General features: G+C 54.0%; 1 protein-coding gene and 1 non-coding gene across 3 annotated transcripts in view; both read right to left on the reverse strand.

Annotated features, from left to right (window-relative positions):
• The window catches only part of SYN3 (synapsin III), a 357,165-nt gene that overhangs the window by 64,766 nt on the left and 271,017 nt on the right, over window positions 1-21,382 (reverse strand). The gene's annotated exons all lie outside the window — the stretch shown is intronic.
• Window positions 3,711-3,817, reverse strand: LOC114232734 (U6 spliceosomal RNA). Its single transcript, XR_003618822.2, has one exon. It is a non-coding gene; the product is annotated as a U6 spliceosomal RNA (small nuclear RNA).

Genomic DNA, 21,382 nt, shown 5'->3' on the forward strand with positions numbered 1-21,382 from the left:
GACGAGACATGCCCTTGGATGTAGGGGCTCCTTTAACGAAGGCGTCATGCCGGCCACCGATGACAGAGGCCAGCGATTATTCAGTGTCTGCAGGTGGCGGCCCACAGCAGCTGAACAGACGCATCTCATTTAATCCTCTCGAAAGCCCTGTGAGAGCGCTAGCACGAGCCCTCGTTCACCAGCGAGAGAAACAAGACGGAATTAAATATCTTGCCCAGGTTGGCTGAGGCCAGAGTCCATGCGTTAGGGCCAGACTGCCTTTCACACCAGCCCCCGGGGTACACAGAGAAGACCCAGGCCCTGCCCTCAAGGGGCGACAGGCTGTTGGGGGCAGCAGATTTATAAACAAATGACTTTTACTCAACAATGCAAACATTCAAGGGAAGTATGAAGAAAACGCTGCAGAAGCAAAGAAGCTGAGTGGTCATCTGTGGGAGAGGAAGGTGGTTGGAAGAGGTGTCATGGACAAGAGGACATTTGCATTGGGTTTTGACGGTCAAGCAGGAGTTCGCCAGGTAGAGGAAAGAGTGACCCAGGCAGAAGTATCCACAAGGGAAAAGGCACAAAGATGTGACCATTACTGGAGGACTCAGGAAACATCAGGGCCAAACACAAGGGTAGAAGGACGGGGGGCAGCGGGGGGCGGCGGGGGGGGGGGGGGCGCATCTTGGGCGAGCGAGACTGGCCAGGGTTTCACATTCAAGAAGGACCTCAGTTTGGACTCTTTCATGCTCTCACCACACAATCACTGTATTGTGTGTGTGTGTGTGTGTGTGCGTGTGTATGTGTGTGTGTGTGTGTGTGAGTGTGTGTGTGTGATTGTGTGTGTGTGTGTGTCTGTGAGTGTGTGTGTGTGTGTGTGTGTGTGAGTGTGTGTTGAAAACACTGGTTTGTTCAATGCACAAATTCAAACTAGACCACAAAATTGGTTAACTTGTTTTGGAACTTTCAAAAACAAATCTGGAGCCTCAAAAAGTGGGCTGTCCTCATCTTTCATGAATACATACCCAAGTATTTTCAGATGAAAGGACATAATGTCCTGGATTTGCTCTAAAGTAATCCAGTGTGGGTTGGGTTTACAGAGGTGACAAGATGGGTGATGGGTATATTAAGGGTCATCATTTTACTCTCTCCACCTTTGCGTATGTTTGGACATTTCCATAACAAAACAGTTTTTTTAGAGAGCACCCCCCTTACTCTGAGGGGTTCTGGGGGAGCCCCAGGATGTCCCTCATGGTGAGAGAGAAGGATGGATGATGGAGAAAGAGGGAATATGGGGCCGAGAAAGTAGACGGGAGACAAACTGTAAAAAGTCTTGTAAACTATTCTGAGAGGTTTGGAATGAACCTCCCCCTCACTAGTGATGGGGAGCCCAGTGCAGACGTTTTATTAGGAGAAGAACCCCCACTAGATCCACATTTGGGAAAGAACACTTCTAGCTGGTCTGGGTGCCGGGGGAGGGTTGGGGTCAGGGGAGGGCCTAGGCCACGCCTGCAGAGATCAACTGCTTCTCTACTCAGTCCCGGGCTGTGCCCCAGGAGGGCCCAAGCTGAGACAGTGGCCCCGGAAGCAAGGAAGGACGGGTCCGAGCAAGACCTCTTTCACCTCTGTCTTCCCAGCACCGCACCCCGTCGTGGTTACTTATCACAAAAAGGTATCACTTCTTGCAACATAATGAGAATTACTTACTGGTGGTCTCTCTGATGGCTGCGTGTAGCCAGACCATGCCTCCCTCCCTCCCTTCTTGGCCCCGGACCTGGCACGGTGCCTGGCAAGAGTCACCTGTGGAGTGAATGGAGGAATGTAAAGCACAGGGCCGTCTCTGGTCACCAAATCAAGAGGGACCCGCGGCATCTGCTGGGGACCAGCTCTGAGGGACTCACAGATCACAGGTGTTGAGCAGGGCCTGCTGCGCTTTCATTTTTAGTTCCTCGCTTATCCTGCCCAGGCACCCTGCAAGTTAGGTGCCATTGTGGCCATTTTGCAGCTGGAAAAACTGAGGCTCAGGGAGCTTAAGAAGCACCCCTCAACTCACCCAGCATGACACACGACACATAGTAGCCCCTCAATCAGTGCCCGCGGGTTGGACTGAACTGATGTGAAATCACAGGACACCACTCCCACTGCCTGGGGTGGGCGAGGAGGGTTCCCGAGGAGAAAGCAATTTCCTCTCCGCGCAGAGCTTCCAAAGGGCCGCGGTTTCTCCGCGGAGAGGGGACGGGGGAAAAACAAACCGGGCGCATGGTTTGTCCATTAACATGTCAGCCCTCGAAACGTACGTCTCCATTTCTCTCTTGGCTCCCGGGTGAGGCGCTTCCTCCATTTCAGATGGCTGGTGTTTTTTCCCTTCTAAAAAAAGCCTCTGGAGGCTTTAGAATTAGGCAAATGAGCATGGGCAACATTCGCCTTTTTCCTCTTTCATTTGAAAGGCGCGTGGCGTGCCAAGGGGCCGCTGGACGGAATGTTCAGAGGCCTCATAATAGAGCGACAGAGGCTGCCAAGCTCCTAAGTCACTAACCAGACAGGACAGCCTCAGCCCTTGGGACTTAGAGACCCCTGGGCCAGCACCACGAGTCCCCAGTAAGTGAGAAGAGGGCCCACAGCCTGGGGTCTCAGCCGGAAAGGACACCCCTACCTCGAGGACCTGGAAATTGCAAGAGGCCACGGCTCCCTGCGCTCACTGTCTGAGAGCCGCCTGTGAGGGGGGAAGTGGGAGCTCTGTAAAACTTCAGGGAGTCGGTCCAAGGCCAATGGCTCCTTCTGAACGTCGGGTTACTCAGGCGTCTAAGTGAAGGGTGCGGAGAATAGAAGGCTCTTAAGTGCAGGTGTCTACCGATGCCCTCTCTCCAGGATCTGTGACCAGCAGCACCCATAGCACCGGGGCTCTTGTGAGAGATGTTAAATCTCAGGCCCCCCTCCAGGCCCCCTGCTCCGGTTCTGCAGATGCTCAGGTGATTCGTGGGCAGGTTCAAGTTTGGGGAACACGGATCTCCTTACCCATGGGATCTTGGCTACGTCGCTTTGCATCTCGGCTTTAGTTTATTCTTTTATACCACGAAAGGCATTCACTTACATGGCTTCTAGACCTGAAGTCCTGAAATGTTCAAGGCCTGCTTAACAAATACCAGCCTTTGACCCCAAATGTCCATGGGAGCTCCCTCCCTGTTCTAGAGTCTCAGGTTCTGCATTGGTCAGGTATCAATGAGCAGGTGTTTGTGAGGGTCCCTGGGCCGAGCTGTGCTAGGGGATGTGGAAGTGTGGGTATGACCAGCATCCTGGATGTCCCAGGGCAGCCCCATCTGGAAATACTGGGTCACATAGCCAACCCTTGAATCCCACACTTGGCTTGTGCTCCAACACATGCTGATTGATTGACTGCACGGATGGCCCCAGCTAACGGCCTCCCTGCATCCATGTCTTTTCCAGGTGGCGTTACAGGTCCTTCCAACAAGAGGTGGAGTCTGTTTTGCCACCTTGAACCTGAGATGGCCTTGTGACGTGTTGGCCAGGACGCCACAGCACAAGTGATGTCGGGGTTCTGAGCCTAGTGCCCTGGGCACAGCGTGAGAGTGGCAGGGGAGTGGCTTTGCTGCGACACCCACGCTTGAGGGTGGGTGATGCTGAGGCAGGGTAGCACTGTCCAGAGAGCCAGGCAAGACTGGGTCCTCGCTACCTTGCTACCTTCGTCTTTTGTTTAATTCTTTTTTTTTTTTTATATGGAACGCTTCATGAATTTGCGTGTCATCCTTGCGCAGGGGCCATGCTAATCTTCTCTGTATCGTTCCAATTTTAGTATATGTGCTGCCGAAGCGAGCACTTCCGCCTCTTGCTTAGGGCAGGAGTGAACCGGAAACTCGTTCACACTAGGGTGAAAAAGACTTTCTCCAAGTTTAACCCCTGTTAGGCATTTAAAAAAAGTATTTTATTGATTTTTTACAGAGAGGAAGGGAGAGGGATAGAGAGTTAGAAACATCGATCAGCTGCCTCCTGCACACCTCCTACTGGGGATGTGCCCGCAACCAAGGTACATGCCCTTGACTGGAATCGAACCTGGGACCCTTGAGTCTGCAGGCTGATGCAGGGGTCCTCAAACTTTTTAAACAGGGGGCCAGTTCACTGTCCCTCAGACCGTTGGAGGGCCGGACTATAGTTTTAAAAAAACTATGAACAAATTCCTATGCACACCGCACATACCTTATTTTGAAGTAAAGAAACAAAACGGCAAAAACACCCGCATGTGGCCCGCGGGCCGTAGTTTGAGGACGCCTGCCACTGAGCCAAACCGGTTAGTCAGGGCCTGTTAGTCATTTTTAAAAGGGGGTCGATGGCTTTGCTAAAAGACGAGCTCTAATGGAAAAAGAAATCTCAGCCCGAGGCTCAGCAGGACAGCCTGGGTTTTGTGGCTGCGGTTCCCACACGGCTGTGTGGTGGTGCCTGCCCAGGGCACCCGGCTGAGAGGGCACGGAGGGGACTCGGTCCAGCCCATCTTCACCTGCTGAGCCTGCTCCTGGGGTGGCTGCTTTTCAGCTTGAAGGGAGCACGGCCTTTCCTCACTCACCCCAGGTCTCCATACACGTGCCTCCCTAGTCTAGAGAGAAGGATAGAGGAGCACTAGGGGTGGCCAAGAGGGACACACAGCATCCACTGGGGACCAGCTCCATGCTGAGCACTGCCCGCTGCACTTGCCCTTTTATGTGCTGCTTTATCCTGCCCGGTAACTCTACAAGTTAGGTATTATGACGGCCATTTTACAGATGGGAAAACTGATGCTCAGAGAGATTAAGAAGCATCCCCCAAGTTCACCCAGCTGAGAAGTAGAGGAGAAGGCACCCTGACTCAGTTCTGTGTGCCCATCCTGATGCCCAGGGGAAACATGCCAGAGTTGAGAGTGGTGACCGGTAGGGATGAGTCCTGGACTCAGATTCAACTGCGCCTGCCTGCCCTTGCCATCTCATTCCCTCCTGGACAGAAAGGATGGAGTGAGCTGTGTAAGCACAGGCTGCGTTGGGGGGGGGGGGGGGAGGGCGCTCTGAATTTCTGCAAAACGCCCTGTTTACTTATCGTTGCACAGCTGGGCTGGATTAGTTCAGCTTCATAAATAGCTTTCGAAAACCCGCGGTTGGAAAAGTCCGATTTGCCCTGGAGAATGCACAGAGGCCCCACCCACACGCACCAGCGGCCCTGCCATGCGCCCGTGCCTGACCGCTCCAGTTTGTGGCCCATCTCTGTGTCCTTCTTTGAGCCTCAATAAAACAACAACAACAACAACAACAAAAAACTCTTAGCATTTTCCCCACCCCATCCCCACTTTTGTCCAGCTCTAGAAAGGCCAGATTGGAAGAAGCAGCCGAGAAGAGGAAATGCCTTTTAGGCGGAGCTGCCTGGACTTCCTTTAGCTTCCGGCCTCATTTCCATGAGACCTGGATGTTGAGGACGCGAGGGGCTGGATTTGGGGCCATGGGTGAAGCCCAGGCGCCTTCATTCCTGAGGGGCAGCTGAGAGGGGCCCCGGGGTGGCCTCAGAGGGCAGCCGGAATGTGTTTTCTCAGTCACACTTCGGTTAACATTCCAGAGAGTCACAGCCCGGAGGGACTCACAGATCACAAAGGCTCTGCCCCTGGGTGCAAGGGGGCTGCAGACCTCCAGAATCTGCACGCAAAAATGTCCCTTCGCACAAGTGAGGGGAGAGGTTGGGTGACTTTCTTTTGTTTCTAAGAGGGGGCTGAGATAGATGCTCCCCACCTAAAAGTTAAGAACATTGGACACTTGTAATTGATCTTGTATTTTTGTAGAAGGGGAAACGGAGGCCCACAGAGGCAAGTCTCATGATCAAGGTCACCCCAGTGACCAAGTTCAGATTAGAGCCCCCAGAAGTATAGTTTAGGAGTATGTGTGTGTGTGTGTGTGTGGGAGGGGGTGGGGGTAGATAGGGTGGTAGGGAGAGGAACTTGCTCTTCCTAAACATATTTCCCCAAATTGGGGCCTTTTCAACAGGGCTTAACCACAAAAGGTTGACCAGATAGCTGTCCTGAGAAAGATTAGAGGCGCTAGCAGAAGTGTGAAGGCAAGATTGTGAGCCATGGAGAAGGTAGGTAGTCAAAGGTTGATAACCATTTGCCGGGTGCCTTCTTGCCATCCACCTGCCCTGACATCTTCTCTGGGTCCACTCCCCACAATTCCTGCCCTCCAGCACCTCCAGGGACCTGCCAAAGGGTAGATCCTTTGGGTTATATAGCGCAGATCTGCACCAACCAATGGCAGCCCCCAACTTGCCCACCTAGGCCCAGCTGGCATACCTGGATGTGCCCCTGGACCCCTGGAATCCAGGAGTGCTACATCCCAGTTCATTGCTTTTTCCTCCTTGCCACTCATTCAGCCCATATTTATCGAGTTCTCGGCTCCATCCCAGAGGCCAGGGTACAGCAATGAACAAGGTTCTGCCTTTATGGAACTTACTTACATTGAGAAAACTGGGGACATCTTTATAATAATAAGAGGGAACGCGGGTCCAGGGTTTGGTGGCAGCACTCTGATGGTAAAAGTCTCCCCCTGGAGCTTTGGGGTGCCCTCTCCTTCCCCAAGAGAGGGTTCAGATGGGAAGAGATGACAGTAACGCTCATTGGTGCCAGATACGACACCCTCCATCTCACAGGGCCCTGAGGTTTTCCCAACCCAAGGACACTGCGGAGTCCCGGCTCCTAACAAATGATGCTCGTGAGCATGCGGCCCTTCCTTCCATGAGGCAATCCTCCGAGGCCTTTGCCAAGACAAAGTGTTTGGCCTTCTGCCTTGAAAGTTGATCTTTTCCGAGTCTGATGATTGCTTTTCTGAAACACAGGGGCAATGACATCATCGCTCCTTCCCTGGCTTGGGGAGCTGATGGTCAGCATGAAGTCAGGGTTTGGCACCGGGCCTGCTCTTTGCCAATGCCCAGGGAGGTCCGGGGTGGGGGCCTGGAATGAAGCAAGCTTGTGAGGGAGGGGGGGGGTCTCCAGAGGCTGGGGGTGGGGGTCACTTTCCAATCTGTCGCCAGCATCTGGGTCTGCCCTGCTGCACACATGGAGGCAGCATTCAATGCGGGCTGAGTTGATATTCAGTAACTATGCACCTGTGTGGCCAGGCCAGTTGTTAAAATATTTTTTTTAAATGTTTTTTTTTTTTTTTATTTTCTTTAGAGAAAGAGGAAGGGAGAGGGATAGAGGGATAGAAACATTGATGAGAGAGAAACATCATTGATCGGCTGCCTCCTGCATGCACCCTACTGGGGATCAAGCCTGCAACCTGGGCATGTGCCCTGACCAGGAATTGAACCAGTGACCTCTTGGTTCACGGGTTGATGCTCAACCACTGAGCCACACCAGCCAGGCCAGTTGTTAAAATATTGACATGTTTTCCTTCCCATTGGATACCATTTGCTGGGGTACCTTCCTACCACCCCACCTGCCCTGCCATCTCCCCTGGGCCCATAATTCCTGCCCTCCAGCCCCTCTGGGGAGTGTCCGGCAGGCAGTCCTCCGATGGCCAACGCCTGTGTGATACCGCAGAGAAAGTGTGGCCACTCCTCCTCACAAAGGGATGGGGACGCCTTGGCTGGTCTCTGTGTGGCATGGCACCCGCAGGAAGGCACTGCCAGGTGAGTGAGGGCCAGGCCCGCCTCTTAGGCTCCTGGGCCTGGGCCCTGCCAAGAGGAACGCTGTGGGGCCCGTACCTGCAGGACCAGCGTTAGCATCTCCTCTGCCGCAGGCGGGAAGGCACCTCGGGGTGTTCCAGTCCAGCCACTCTATGTACCGAGGAGACCGGGCAGCTCACAAAGGGGAAGTCATTTGTCCCAGCCTGCGAGTGGCCATCGAGCCCTCTGACTGCCTTTAGGCCGTGATCCTCAAGGAGATCTCTCCCGTCCCCACAGGGGCCTGCCTTTGGGGTGAAAGGTCACGACGCGGACGTGATCTCTTTCTTCCAGCTAGAGCACAGCTTTCCCAAGAACGAAAAGCAAGCCAGGGCCACGCAGTGAGAGGTCTGGGCCAGGGCGGCCAACCTGAGCGCTGGAGGGGCCAGTGCCTGACGGATGCCAGGGGGGAGGAGGTGGTATCGCCGCCACGATACCCAAGGCGAGCTAAGGTCCTGGCGTCAAAGATCAGGAAGACATTCCGGACATTCTCCACGGGCTCCCTTTGCACCCATGGCCAGTTTAGCGGAACACCCACCCTGCTCTCTGGTGTGAATGGACTTCCGCTTCAGCCCCAGCAGGGCGTCGGCCGCACCGAGTGACGGAGGAACCTGGCGTGGACCTACATGGAGGTTTCCACTCGGCAGCGTGTGGGCCGATGTGGCCTGCAGTTCTATGTCATTGGTCTGCTCAGGGTCTGTGACGTTTTAAAAAATTGAATAAGTTGCCAACAATAATGAAGTGGGAGATTTTATATAAACACTCGGATACTGGGCTTTTCTGGAGCAATTATTGGGGCTCTGGCTACCTGTGCGTTTCTGCAGGCAGAGCTGGCTCCTTTTATTATTATTATTCTCAATATGGTCATTGATTTCAGAGAGAGAGGAAGGGGGAGAGATAGATAGATAGATAGATAGAGAGATAGATAGAGAGAAACACTGATTGGTTGCCTTCTATATGTGCCCCAGCCAGGGACTGAACCTGCAACCTAGGTATGTGCCCTGACCAGGACCCACAAGTTTTTGGTGCATAGAATGATGCTCCGACCAGCTGAGCCCTGAGCCTCCGGTCGGGTGGGCCAGCTCCTTTCAGATGGGGCATGGATTCCTATTGGCCACCACCCACCCCATCTCCCCGGCTGGCTCCGGTCATTTGCTGGATTGGCCCTCCGTGCTTAGAGTCTTGCTCCATGGCATTGCCTTGCTTTTGGTTTCCTGGGAAAGCTGTGCTCTGGGTTGAATCAACAGACCCCTCCAGCATCCATGATCTCTGTGCCCACGGTCAGGGACGGTTGTGGTTGGCCATCTGGTTGCGATTTCTGAGGTTCCTTCCTTCCCCTGCCCGCCTCCTTCCCCAGCAGGGCCAGGCCGCCCAGCTCCTGACATCCCACCCCTGAGTGCTGCAGACCACTGCCTGTGCAGACATTGCTGACCCTCTGTGACTGACAGCACGGGGGTCCAGCACGGGGAAGACATACTTCCTGACTTTCAGTTTGAAGGATCTTAGTCATGGGGTGGGGAACAGACAAAGACACCGATGGCACTGTAAAGGCCAGATGTGCTGCCTCGTATGAAAGGTTTCAAAAGAGAGCTCCCATGTGCTGGGAAGGGGTGGAGGATCACGAAAGGAGGGTGAAGGAGGAAGTGCTTGAGATGGGCCTGGAAAGATGCTCAGGATCTCAGGGCTGGGAATTGGGGGGGCGGGGGTGAAGGGAGGAAAGAGGGTGCCAGGCAGACGGAGGGAACAGTGGATGCAGAAGCTGGGCAGGGTGGAGGGTGTGTGCAGAGGTTGCATATGCAGCTGAGTGTGGCCAGCACGCAGAGGCGGGATGGGCGGGGGGTGGTGGTGGGGTGATGTGGGAGCTAAGGTGGGAAAGATGGAGGACCCATGCCTGGGAGGGGGGCTGTGATTGCCGGGCTGGGGCTGGGAGTAGATGAAGGCTGAGAACCTCATCAAAGTGCAGACAAGGGTGAGGAGCATCAGTAACAGCAGGTTTTCAGGGAAGGCCCGTGTCAGAGGTAGGCGGGGAGGGGACACTGGGCATGCTCCCATCATGGGACGAGGGGGAAGTAGAGAACATGGAGTAAGCAGCAGCTGTCTGAGAAGTCGGGGTTCCCATCTGGAAGAGGCGTTGCAGGTATCCAGCCCAAACCCTCTGCTTCCCCGCAGGACGCTAGGGCCTGGGCAGCTGCCGGGGGACATGAATCCCGGGGGCCGAGCTGAGCCCTTGGATCTTCCTTGGTGTCTGACACATGCCAGGTGTCCAGGAAAGGTGTGCCGAAGCGATGACAATGCTGGTCCCCCCTAGAACTGACCTGATAAACTTGGTGAGAGGGAAGGCGAGGCCCCGCACACCTGCTTGGCTGGAATACATTCCAGGGGGAGGCGTCATCTCTCCCTCCTATCACTGCCGGGGCCCTGCGCTTTGAAGGGAGCCCTAAAACGATGCACTTATGTCCCAGCGGGGCTCTCAGTTCCAAGGTAGGGGCGATGCTGGCTCAGGAGTTGGGGTGCAGTGAGCTGCGCGGCTCCCCCTTCTTGCCCGCCCTCCGCCCTCCGCCCAGGCGTGCTAGGGGCATGGGCGGTGGTAACCGCGGCTGGTGGCTTCCTGCGGCTGCGGCAGGGCTGGGCATCCGAGCTGGCACGTTCCCGCTCACCGCAGCGCTCTGAGCGTTGGGAACACAGGAAGGGCTGCGTTTTTAAGCTCCCTTTGTTTTCAAGGAGGGTCCGGAGCCCACGGGGAGGAGAAAAACAAAACCAGGAAAACAGATGACTTGCTTTGCAAAGACAGTGTGTGCACTGGCTGCGGCTTCTGGAAGGTCTAACGCACCCCTGTCCCTGCCCACACGTGTACATCCACACATCCACACACATGCACACCCACACACCCACACGTGCACACCCACGCATCCACACGTGCACACCCATACATTCACATGTGCACACACACACACCCACACGCACACACCCACACGCGCACACCCACACGTGCACACCCATACATCCACATGTGCACATGCACACATCCACATGTGCACACCCATACATCCACATGTGTACACCCACACATCCACATACACTCACACCCTGTACTTGTACCTTTCTCAGGCACACAGAGGCATAGACACACCCAGAAGCTGAGATTATGTCCACATAGACACCACCCCACCGAACAGTGGGACATCCACACATGCAGACGGCACACGAAACACACACGTTTGAAACAGGGAGATTCCTGAGTACAGAGACACACACCAGATATCCAGATTCATGGACACACACAGACACACTAGGGAGCTCTGGGACAGGCATCCTCATAGAAAGACTCACAGACTGAACACACACACACACACACTCACACACACACACACACACACACTCACACACACACACACACTCACACACACACACACACACACACACACACACACACTCACACACACACACACACACACACTCATGCTCTCATCGCTGCTCCTCACCCTTGGCTCCACCTGCACAAACACAGAGTATTTTTACAAGGCACCAGGGAGCCAGCTGGCCCCGGGAGCCTGTGGTCTTTCAGGGGGACCCACAGCTCTCACGCTGCGCACCCCTCAGCTGCGGCCCACTCGCCTTGGCCCTCAGCCCCCTGGAGCCAGAGAGCCGGCAAGACGACGTCTCAAATGCTCCATGATGCCGTGGGCAACAAGTCCCTTTGCCTTTTCCCTTTTGGCGTTTGTGCTTCTGGCAAGTCCCACGGAGTGCCCTCGTTTAATGGACACGTTTGGATTTTTCTCTCACAAAATAAACTCTTTACAATTAAGGAGTGATGAGGGGAGAGAGGCAAGGAGTGGCCAAGGAGGCCTGCGGGGCTGGGGGAAACAGCCGTGTCCCCCCGCCCCCCACTCCCCACCCCTGGAGTTCTGTACGTTTCCAAGTTGGGCTGAAAAAGTGCAGCCCACAAGGGGCTGGATTGAGAGGCTGGCAGAGAAGACGTGGGGTGCGGTGGGGTCTGCACAATTCCTCCAGCCACAGAGCGAGGAAGGAAGACGAAAAGCTGCCTGAATCTCAGCTCCCGGCTGGGAGGGGCCCATCTCTCTCCTGGAACCGGTGCTGTTACTGAGAGTGCTTCCTTTGGTGTGTGTCCAACTTTCCTGATGGAAACGGAAAAGGGGGGGGGGGGCTTTTCCTGGAGGAAGAGGCTCCTTTCCCCCCGAGGAGAGGCCCAGGTGAGCTGGGAACAGACGGAGGTCCAGGAAAACGACCTTTAGGTCTCAGAGAGGCGACGAGAGAGCCCCGCTGACATCTGGGCGACATCTGTACAGGCCTTTGCAAACCCCAAAGCTCTACGCAAGGCGAAGAACCCTTTGCCACCCCCGTTACGATATATACAAACACCGTCGTGAAAATGTTTGTGTTGAGAGGTTGATGGAAGAGGCTGGAAAGGGCGGGCTTCCTGGGCTGAGGCCTGGAGACGGCCGGCTCAGGCAGCAGCACAGGCCGGGCATGTGGCCGGAGGGAGTTGGCTCATTTCTTCTGTGAGAAGCTGACCTCCCCCTGATGACCAGGCCCCAAACAGCTCCCCCTTCTCTCACTATCTCTCCTGTCATCCGCAGGCTTATTCGAACACTTTCTAAATGTTTTTCTTTCTCTTTTGCCAGAGCCCCACCCTGGGAGTCTGTTGCAATCATCCTTGTCCAGGGCCCGAGTGTAAGTATCTCTTTGCGTGTTCTCCTTCAGAGCTCCTCCGACCGAATCTCGATGGCGCCCTGACCAGGGTGGGGAGGCCCCACCTGGGGTGGCTAAGGGCACGTGCCCTGCAGAGGGCCAAGCCTGGGTCACTGGGGCCGGGACGAGGGCAAGGAGAGAAGGCCCTTGCCTCAGTCACAAATATTAAGGGGATGCCTCACACTCAGTATTCCAAATAAATATGGCAGCGCAATATTTTTAAACAAAAAATCCACATACATGTACATAAATCCAGGATGAACAAAATACTGACATTTTACATAAAGGCAGGATTTGATGCTGCACTTGCATGAGCCTGCCTCACTTGTCCCACTGTAACCCTAACCCTGACCCTAACCCTGACCCTGACCCTAACCCTAACCCTGACCCTGACCCTAACCTAACCTAACCTAACCCTGACCCTGACCCTGACCCTGACCCTAACCTAACCCAACCTTAACCCTGACCCTGACCCTAACCATAACTCTAACCCTAACCCTAACTCTAACCCTAACCCTAACCCAATCCTAACCCCACCCAAATCCTGGCCCTTTGTGGATTTGAGTCTTGGCTTTGCCTCTTGTGAGCTTGGCATGCTTGTCTTTTTGAAAAAGTGGATGTATAGTTTACATACAGTAAAGGATATATGTCCAAAGAGTACAGCGACATACCATTTACATAAGCATACAGCTGCATGACCACCTCTGCATCAAGATGCAGGGCATTTCCAACAGGAAGTTCCCTCTCAGGACACCCTTTCTTGCTTAAAACCCATCACTGGAAATTTACTGCTGGGATGAAGGTCAGACCCCTTTGTCCCAGCTCCTGCTGGGGCTGCAGGCGTGTCCCCTACCGCTCCGTGGGAAGTCAGACACAGGTGTGTTTCACCCCAAAACTCCAGTCTGTCTAACACACCCATTGCTGAGCCTTGAATGCCATTCTAACGTTAACCCGAGCTGGAGGGACATTTTAAGATGCCTTCAAAGAGCAGATGCTGTTTGACGTGTCATTTTTTTGCACCTCTTTTGAAATCCTCATCCCTTGGCCCTCAGGCCAGCTGAGCACATGTTCTACACAGCTCTGCCTACGGCTTACGGATGGATCCTGAAGTTCCTTCAGGGGCAAGGAGAAGAGAATCAACATCCTCCCGAAGTCAAATAACTCCCAGATTCTGAGAGCCGGGGTCATTGAGAAAGCACCCAATGCAGCCCTGGCTTCCAGGGATGGGCAGTCTTAGGGGGGCTGCATCTTTCCGGGGAGCTCAGTAGTCATCACGCTTCTTTAAAAAAAAAAATATGTGTTTATGTCTTCCAGAGAGAGGGAACGAGAGATAGAAACATCAGTGATGAGAGAGAATCATCCATCGGCTGCCTCTTGCATGCCCCCCACTGGGGATCGAGCCTCAGCCCAGGCATGTGCCCTGACGGGGAATTGAACTGTGACCTCCTGATTCGTGGGTTGACACTCAACCACTGAGCCACACTGGCCAGGCAATTATACTTCTTATGAAACAACTCCTGTGTGCCAGGCATTCAAGGGCTTTCTATTCATGATCTCATTTGATCTTCCCACCTAGCGAGGAGGTGGGCACTGGGAAGATTTCCATTTTACAGATGGAGACACGGAGGCCCAGAAGGAATAACCGACTTGCCCAAGGCCCTCCAGCAGCAGCGGTGATGGAGGATGTGAACCAGGGGGAGTCGGACTCCAGCACCTCCACTCCAAAGCCTGTTTTGCCCAAGCCAGAGCCCTTTTAATGTCACCAAAGGCAGGAAATGAATCGTCTATGGGGTGAGGAATTTGCTTTTGGCTCTTATTTTGACTTCCTACAAAAACAAGTCAGATAGCAAAGGGCCAGGAGCTCGGTGACCGCTCCTGTTGGTTCACCCGGCGCCAGAGAGACGCTGCGTATTGGCAGATGGGGTCTGCCCGGGGCAGATAAAGGTGTTACAGCAACTCTTGGACCAGCGGCTTTGTTGCATAACGCAGGGGTGTTGGCATATGTGGGTGAGCGTGCTGCTCCCATATCGCCAGGCGCACGGCGGCACCCTGGCTGCTCCAGCGCTGATGCTGAGAGGGTGGTTTATCTCCCCGATAGGAGACGGCAACTGGCAGCTTGAGTAGGGGGCTCTGCTCCTGCTGGTCCGTGTGCCCGGTGGTGGGGGCACTGGCCTGGAGTGGGGGCACTGGCCTGGCATTTGGAACCCCAGCTCTGACATTTTGTAACTGTGTGACCTTGGGCAAATGACGCCCTCTTTCAGGGCCTCTGGGTCTCTTCCATAAACGAGACTTGTGTTGGTGAGTGTGCAGTTTTGGTAAGTTCTAAATTCGTGGGAACTGGAATTAGCAGTGTGACCTTGGGCAAGACACCTCCCCTTTGGGGCCCTGGGTTCTTGTCTTTTAAATCTGGGAACTGTTGGGATGGCCAGATGATCTCTGAAGTTCCTTCCGGCTCCGAGAGCTCAGGGCTGTGAATCTGTAGCTCTGTGCTCAGGGTTTGGGCAGGAAGCTCCCAGCGGGGGCAGAAGCCCCCTAGGCATTCAATAGCTAGAGGGCAAACACCCTCCTTGACCTCCTCCTTCCTACTGATTTCTCAGCTTGGCTCAGGGTTGATTCTATGACTGGCAGAGAAATGAACCACAGAGCCTGGGCAATCCCTGCTTCATGGTGTTTTCCTAACCTCATTTCCGTTTAGGTAATGCACACAGGGCTTGCAGGGCCCAGGGACTGCCATGATGTCTTCGTCACTCCCATTCGTTCATGGATAATCACACAAAGCCTGTCATGTGGCCAGCACTTGACAGTTGGTATACAGTGGTCAAGGGTGTTGGCTGTGAAACCCTTAAGGTCTGTCCCAGCTCATTCCCATAGAGGTGAAAGATTTTAGGCAAATTACTTCCACTTTGTACCTCAGTTTCCTCATCTGTCAAACGGAAGAAATAATAGTACTTTGCCCCATAGGGCTGTTGGCCAGGATGAACTGATTGGACATCATGGAAAGCACTAGGGGTTCCACTAGGGGGCCTCAGGGGCCAGTGTTGGGGTGGGGGAGAGCTCCAGCCCCCAGCCCCTCACAGGCTCCACAAACACACTTCTACTTGTCCGAGCCCATGGGTTCCACGTTGATTTAGAAAACGGAGTCAGAAAATGTGGCACCACCCGATATGAGAACAGCCTAAATAAGTTCTGCCCAAATATCAACAAGTGGCAATTAAATTACAGTCAGGCAGGGCCGGCCTCCTCCTGGCTCTCTGTCTCAGGAGAGGGGCTCGCCCAGTCCAGAGGTTCTGACACTGGTGCGGTTCCAGGTTCCTGGGAGCAGGCTAAGGTGTGTGTATTCTGGACCCCCCTCCTAGAGAGTCTGGTTTAGAGGGTCTGCAGGCCCAGGAGTTGGCTTATTACACAGCTGCCTTGAACCCAGCCATTCCACCCCTTGTTATCTGCCCAAAAGAAATGAAAACCTATGTCCACACCAAAAACTGTACTTGAGTATTTATGGCAGCATTATTCATATTAGCCAAAAGGTGCAAATAGCCTAAATGTCCATGAACTGACGCACGCATAAACAAAATGTGGCATATTCACACAAAGGAATATTATTCAACCCTAAAAAGGAGGAGGCGGAAGAGAGGAGGAAGGGAAAGAAGAGGAAGAGGAGGAGGAAGAAAGGAAGGAGCAGGAAGAGAGGGAGGAGGAAGAAGAGGGGAAGAGGAGGAAGAGGAGGGGAAGAGGGGAAGAGGAGGAAGAGGAGGAGGAAGAGAGGGAGGAGCAGGAAGAGAGGGAGGAGGAAGAAGAGGGGAAGAGGAGGAAGAGGAGGGGAAGAGGAGGAAGAGGAGGAAGAGGAGGAGGAAGAGAGGGAGGAGCAGGAAGAGAATAAAGGTCTCCTCCTGAGGCCAGGAGGCAGCTGTCCTGTCAGGCAAGTGTCGGGCCTGGGGTGCCTTCTCAGCAGGCTCTGGCTCCTTCAATGGCTCCCACATGAGTCCTTTCCAGTCCAAACTAGCAGGGGGCCGCCAGGCCTGCAGAGGCACCTCACGCTCACGGGCACATGCACAGGAAGCAGGAACCGCTGGGCAGATTATTTTTGTTTTCCCCTCACCGCCACCGCCTGGGCAATCAGTGACATTCCTCTCCCTCCTAAACAAACATGCTGGGCCTGGAGCTGCCAGGAAGTGAAGAAATGGCTTTGGAATAGCTCAGCGGCCTCTCCCACCTCTGGCCCCTCCCTCCCTCCAGGCCTGGGGAGGCCGCCTGGGCCTTCCAATGTCGAAGCCTTGAGGACTTTCTCCTCTTTTTCTGGCTGTTCCCAGAAAGTAGGGGAGAAGCTGGGTCTGGTGTCTGCAGCTACTGAGCCTCTGTACCTCGAGTCTCCATCACCCCCAACCCCAGCTCCATTCCTGAGAGTAATTTCAGATGTCCTGGAGGGAGGTGGCCAGGTGGCTGAGATGGTGAGAGGTCGCCTTGCTGGAGGGGTGAAGGGGAGCGGGGGGCGGGGAGGAAGAAAGTGTTTCCGGTTCTGAGAAAAAACAGAGCAGCTTGGGGCAGGTCTCTGAGGGGTGAGGGTGGGAGGATGATGGGGGGCGAGGAGGCAGGTGTTTTGACAGTGACATTCTTTCCTTCAGATAATTTTCTTACAAGATTACGAAGGCAAGTCCCAGGGGCCCAGCATCCTTTTTATTATTATTATTATTTTTAAAATATATTTTATTGATTTTTTTACAGAGAGGAAGGGAGAGGGACAGAGAGCCAGAAACATCGATGAGAGAGAAACATCGATCAGCTGCCTCCTGCACACTCCCTACTGGGGATGTGCCCGCAACCAAGGTACATGCCCTTGACCAGAATCAAACCTGGGACCTTTCAGTCCGCAGGCCGACGCTCTATCCACTGAGCCAAACCAGTTTTGGCCCAGCATCCTTTTTAAAACCGAAGAACAGTGAAGGGAATGCTAAGGGCCAGGAGAGGCAGGGAAGTACCTCCTTATACCTTGAACTTGGCTGCTCTGTTTGCCCTAAAACTAACACGGGCTTTCATATTTGTGAGGCTGGGTGAGGTTGCTGACAATTTAAACTGGTCATTTTTTCAACCTGGTTTGCCCTCTCTCTCTTGAGACTCTCCCCCACGGGGGCCCCTGGGCTGTTCCGGGGTGGCTGCCTCAGGACAGGGAGGTGACAGGAGAGAGCAAAGAGAAGAGAAGAGGAAACACCTCCTGGCTTTTGAGCTTTAAAAGCCGGAGTCCTTAAGAAAACCAAGGACTCTGGGCCTGGCAGGCCATAGGTCCGGCAGAAGTAGGGTGAGTGAGAGCAAGGGCTCACCTCTGAGATGAGGAGAGGACTTCCCCTGCTGGGGGAGAGGGGAGTGAGGAGGTAAAACCTTAGCAGCGGATGTTTTTTGGGGGAAGGGAGATAGGGAACTGAACCCTGATTCTGGAGCATGAGGCCAGGGCTGGCTGGGTGGCAAGCCCCAAGGAGGTGTGGGACACTGAGGTGCAGAGCGGACCGGTGCACTGTTTCCTGGCAGAACTCTATCACTGGGGAGGCAGCCAGGATCCAGGGAGGAAATGGCTGATGAACCGTCTGGGTAGATGGAGCCGCCAACAGGGCTTTCTGCCCTAATGAGGTCTGAGAACAGCAGAGAGATTCCTGGGCAACCAGGAGGGATACAGACACAGCGGGTGACCCGAAAGGGACCACGGGGATGGAATTAATTGAAATCAACCTGTGTGGACTGTTAACTGGGGACCACAGGGCAATGGGCATCTCAGTGGATGCCAGGTGGATTCTGGCATTGACAGTGACTGTCCCCTTCCAACACCCCGAGACTAACGGAAGCCCCCAAACTTTGGCACAGCCTTAGGAGAAGGGGAGGGAACCCTAACTTGGCTGGGCTTTGCCCACACTGGTGCTTGAAATAGAAAAGAAGTCGAACCCTACCAAACATCCAGTTCTGTTTCTTGTATCTGAGTCCTCCTGGGACGGTGGTGGACTGAGACTCCTACTCACATGCTTGCTTGGTGTTGGCAGTTTCAATAAAGATTGACGTCTGAGTTTTAGACATTTCTTGAGCACTTCTCTGCACTAGATCTTTTTGGGGAAGCAGAAGAATAAAGACAGAGCAGAATGTCTTTTAAGAAGTGCTCCAGGAGGGTGGCAAATGCAGCGTCACAGAAGCAGAAAGACCTTGAGAAGGTCTCTCCGCGCCCTTGAAACTCTGCGTGAGGCTTGCTCGGGTCTGAGCGAAGGGCTGCCTTCGAGTGATGGGACTGCCTTTGTGAGCGGAGTCTGAGAAACAAAGAAATGGTGTGAAGAATGGCGGCCTCTCCCTTGGTGGCTCCTGAGGAGGCGTGCTAATGGTGGACATTTCAGGCAGAGCAGCTGGTGTCAGACAGTAAGACGTCATCAATGAAAGACAAGGGCCGACTCCCCTGAGGCCCCCACCTGGCATGGCTGGGGAGTCAAGTGAACCTTGGCCTGGAATCAGACTCGGTCTGCATATCCCTACAACTGTCACAGGCTTGGGCTGGGCTGGCCACTTGTTTTGCCTGTTTAGGTTTTCTCTCTCGCACTTTATGCTCTACGTCACGAGAAAACTGGCCTTTGCCCTTGGAAGACGCCGTCAAAAACGCCCCTCCTCAAGTCAAAGACTAAATCCAAGGGGGTCCGCAGGGGAGGGACGGAAGGACCTCCAAGAAGGTCGGTTGGTGGTCTCTTCTCGGAACCTCCCGAGGGCTCTTCCTCGAAGGCTGCAGGCATACGAGGCTGGGCTGGACTTCCTGGTGGCCCCTGCTCTGATTCTGGGGGGTGCTTGCATATGGCATCAAGTCCACTGAAGCACATGGTGAGAGGGTTATTCCATTTTCAAGTAATTTCCGAGCCTCCAGATCCCATCAAGGAGAGTCTGAGCTGGGGGCGCGTCAACACATCCCAACATCTGGATCAAATGCCGAGGTGCTATCCAGCAGTTACGGGCCGTTTATACACGAGCGTGAGTGTTCCATTCTTTCCTGACAGGGCGTTTCAATGAGTAGGATGTGAGGCCAGGAGGACCCTGGGTGCAGAGAGAGCTGGAAATCAGGGGAACATACTGTGGGACCACTTATTGTAGCCGATGGCATTATTCCCAATTCTTCACCCCTCTCTGTATCAGGATCTTATGCCAGGTGACTTCCTAGTTTTTATTTTCACGAGAGGATAAGCATACTTCTCCTGTCCTGAATTCTGGACTTAGGTCATGTGACTTGCTTGGGCCAGCAAGATGCTAGCGGACATGGCACAGACAGTGGCTTAAAATGTGTTCGTGCGCTTGGATGTGCCCCTCTTGTCCTTCTGTACTTGCCATGCTAAGGACATAGCCCGAGGGCTTGCTGGTCTGTCTATGTGAAGCCACGCCCAGGTAGGCCCAGCCAATTCCCAGCAAGATTAATGGTTAATTTTTTAAAATGTATTTTTTTATTGATTTCAGAGAAGAAGGGAGAGGGAGAGAGAGATAGAAACATCAATGATGAGAGAGAATCACTGATGGGCTGCCTCCTACCCACAGTGGGGATCGAGCCCGCAACTCGGGCTTATGCCCTGGCTGGGAATTGAACCATGGCCTCCTGGTTCATAGATCCTGCTTAACCAGTGAGCCACCCTGGTTGGGCTAACGGTTATTTTAAGCCACTGAGTTTTGGGGTGATTTGTTACGCACCATAATTGTGGCAATAAATGTTGATGACCCTACTGCATTCGACATAGGCGTTCTCACTTAGGCTGTTTACTTGGATTGTCAAATACCCCCTTTTACTAATGAGGAAACTGAGACTTCAAGAAAGCCCTTGGTCCCCAGTCAAACAGAAAGAATGAGCAGAGCGTGGAGGCGATGCTGTTCTGTCTGATTCCCATGACATCATGGAAGAACGGGGTGGTGGGAGGTGGAACACGGTGTGCCTGGTTTCACAGCTGGACTCGAGGCTGGTCCCGTCTATAGTCATTCCTGAGACTGCTCTGGCCAACACCATAAATCTAGGCTTGTGACATCACGGGATGACTCAGGCAGGAGGTGGCAGGACAGGGAAGCCCTGGTGAAGGGCCGGTCAGTGCTAAAACCTCAGTCTAAATAGGGACAGGGCGGTAACATTAGTAGACAGGGCTGGGCTGCAGAACCGGGTGGTTTGGGTCAGATAATGACTTGAAATTTATTTTGGAAAATATTTTCCCAAGTGTCTCACTGAGCCCCGTGGGAATGGGACAGGGATTGGAAAGCCAAGAGGGAAGTTAACGAGGCTGAGAAGGGACTCACGACTTAGCAAGGCCTGATTTCATAGAATTCAAGGCATCAGATGTTCCTGGGGGCAAACTCTTCCTCATCCTTTGGAACTCTCCCCATTCCCCTGCCCTATGACTGTCCCAGACTCCGTCCCAAAGCCCTCCATCCTTCAGGGATCACAGCAGCCAACACTTACTAGTATTGAGCACCTACTACGGGCCAGACACTGTTCTAGCACTTTCCACCTTGAGTTACCCTCTCATTCCTCACAACCCCGTGTGGACGATGTTCCTATTGTCTCCATTTCACAAATGAAGGAGGAAACGAAGGGCACAGAGCAGGGAAGGGCAAGGCCCAAGCCCACACAGCTGTTACGAGGCAGAGCTGGGATTCAAACCCCGGAAAACCTGGTCTGAAACACTATGCCGTGTGTTTATTACCACACATTGCTACACGGATATGGATTTTAGTTCGTTATAACAACTGCTTCCAGAGTGCTCCTTAGGGAGGGAGGCTTTTGTGGGGAAAATACTTTGGGAAGTGGTTGGGATAGAAGGTGAGCCTCCTCAGCGCCTGGGTCGGCTGGAGCCTAGGACTCCTGGTGGCAGGCACTGCCCTGCGTGGGAAGATGAGATCAGATTGGAGAACAGGGAGGGGGGTCGAGGAGTGGAGGCGGGAGGTGACTGAGGAGGCGGGCAAGTCCGCTGACCACACCGCCCAGGGTGGGGGAGACCGTTGTCTGTGGTGGGAGCAGGAGAAGCAG

Source organism: Eptesicus fuscus, chromosome 7 (genome assembly GCF_027574615.1).
Source record: "Eptesicus fuscus isolate TK198812 chromosome 7, DD_ASM_mEF_20220401, whole genome shotgun sequence".
NCBI classification, from domain to species: Eukaryota; Metazoa; Chordata; class Mammalia; order Chiroptera; family Vespertilionidae; genus Eptesicus; species Eptesicus fuscus.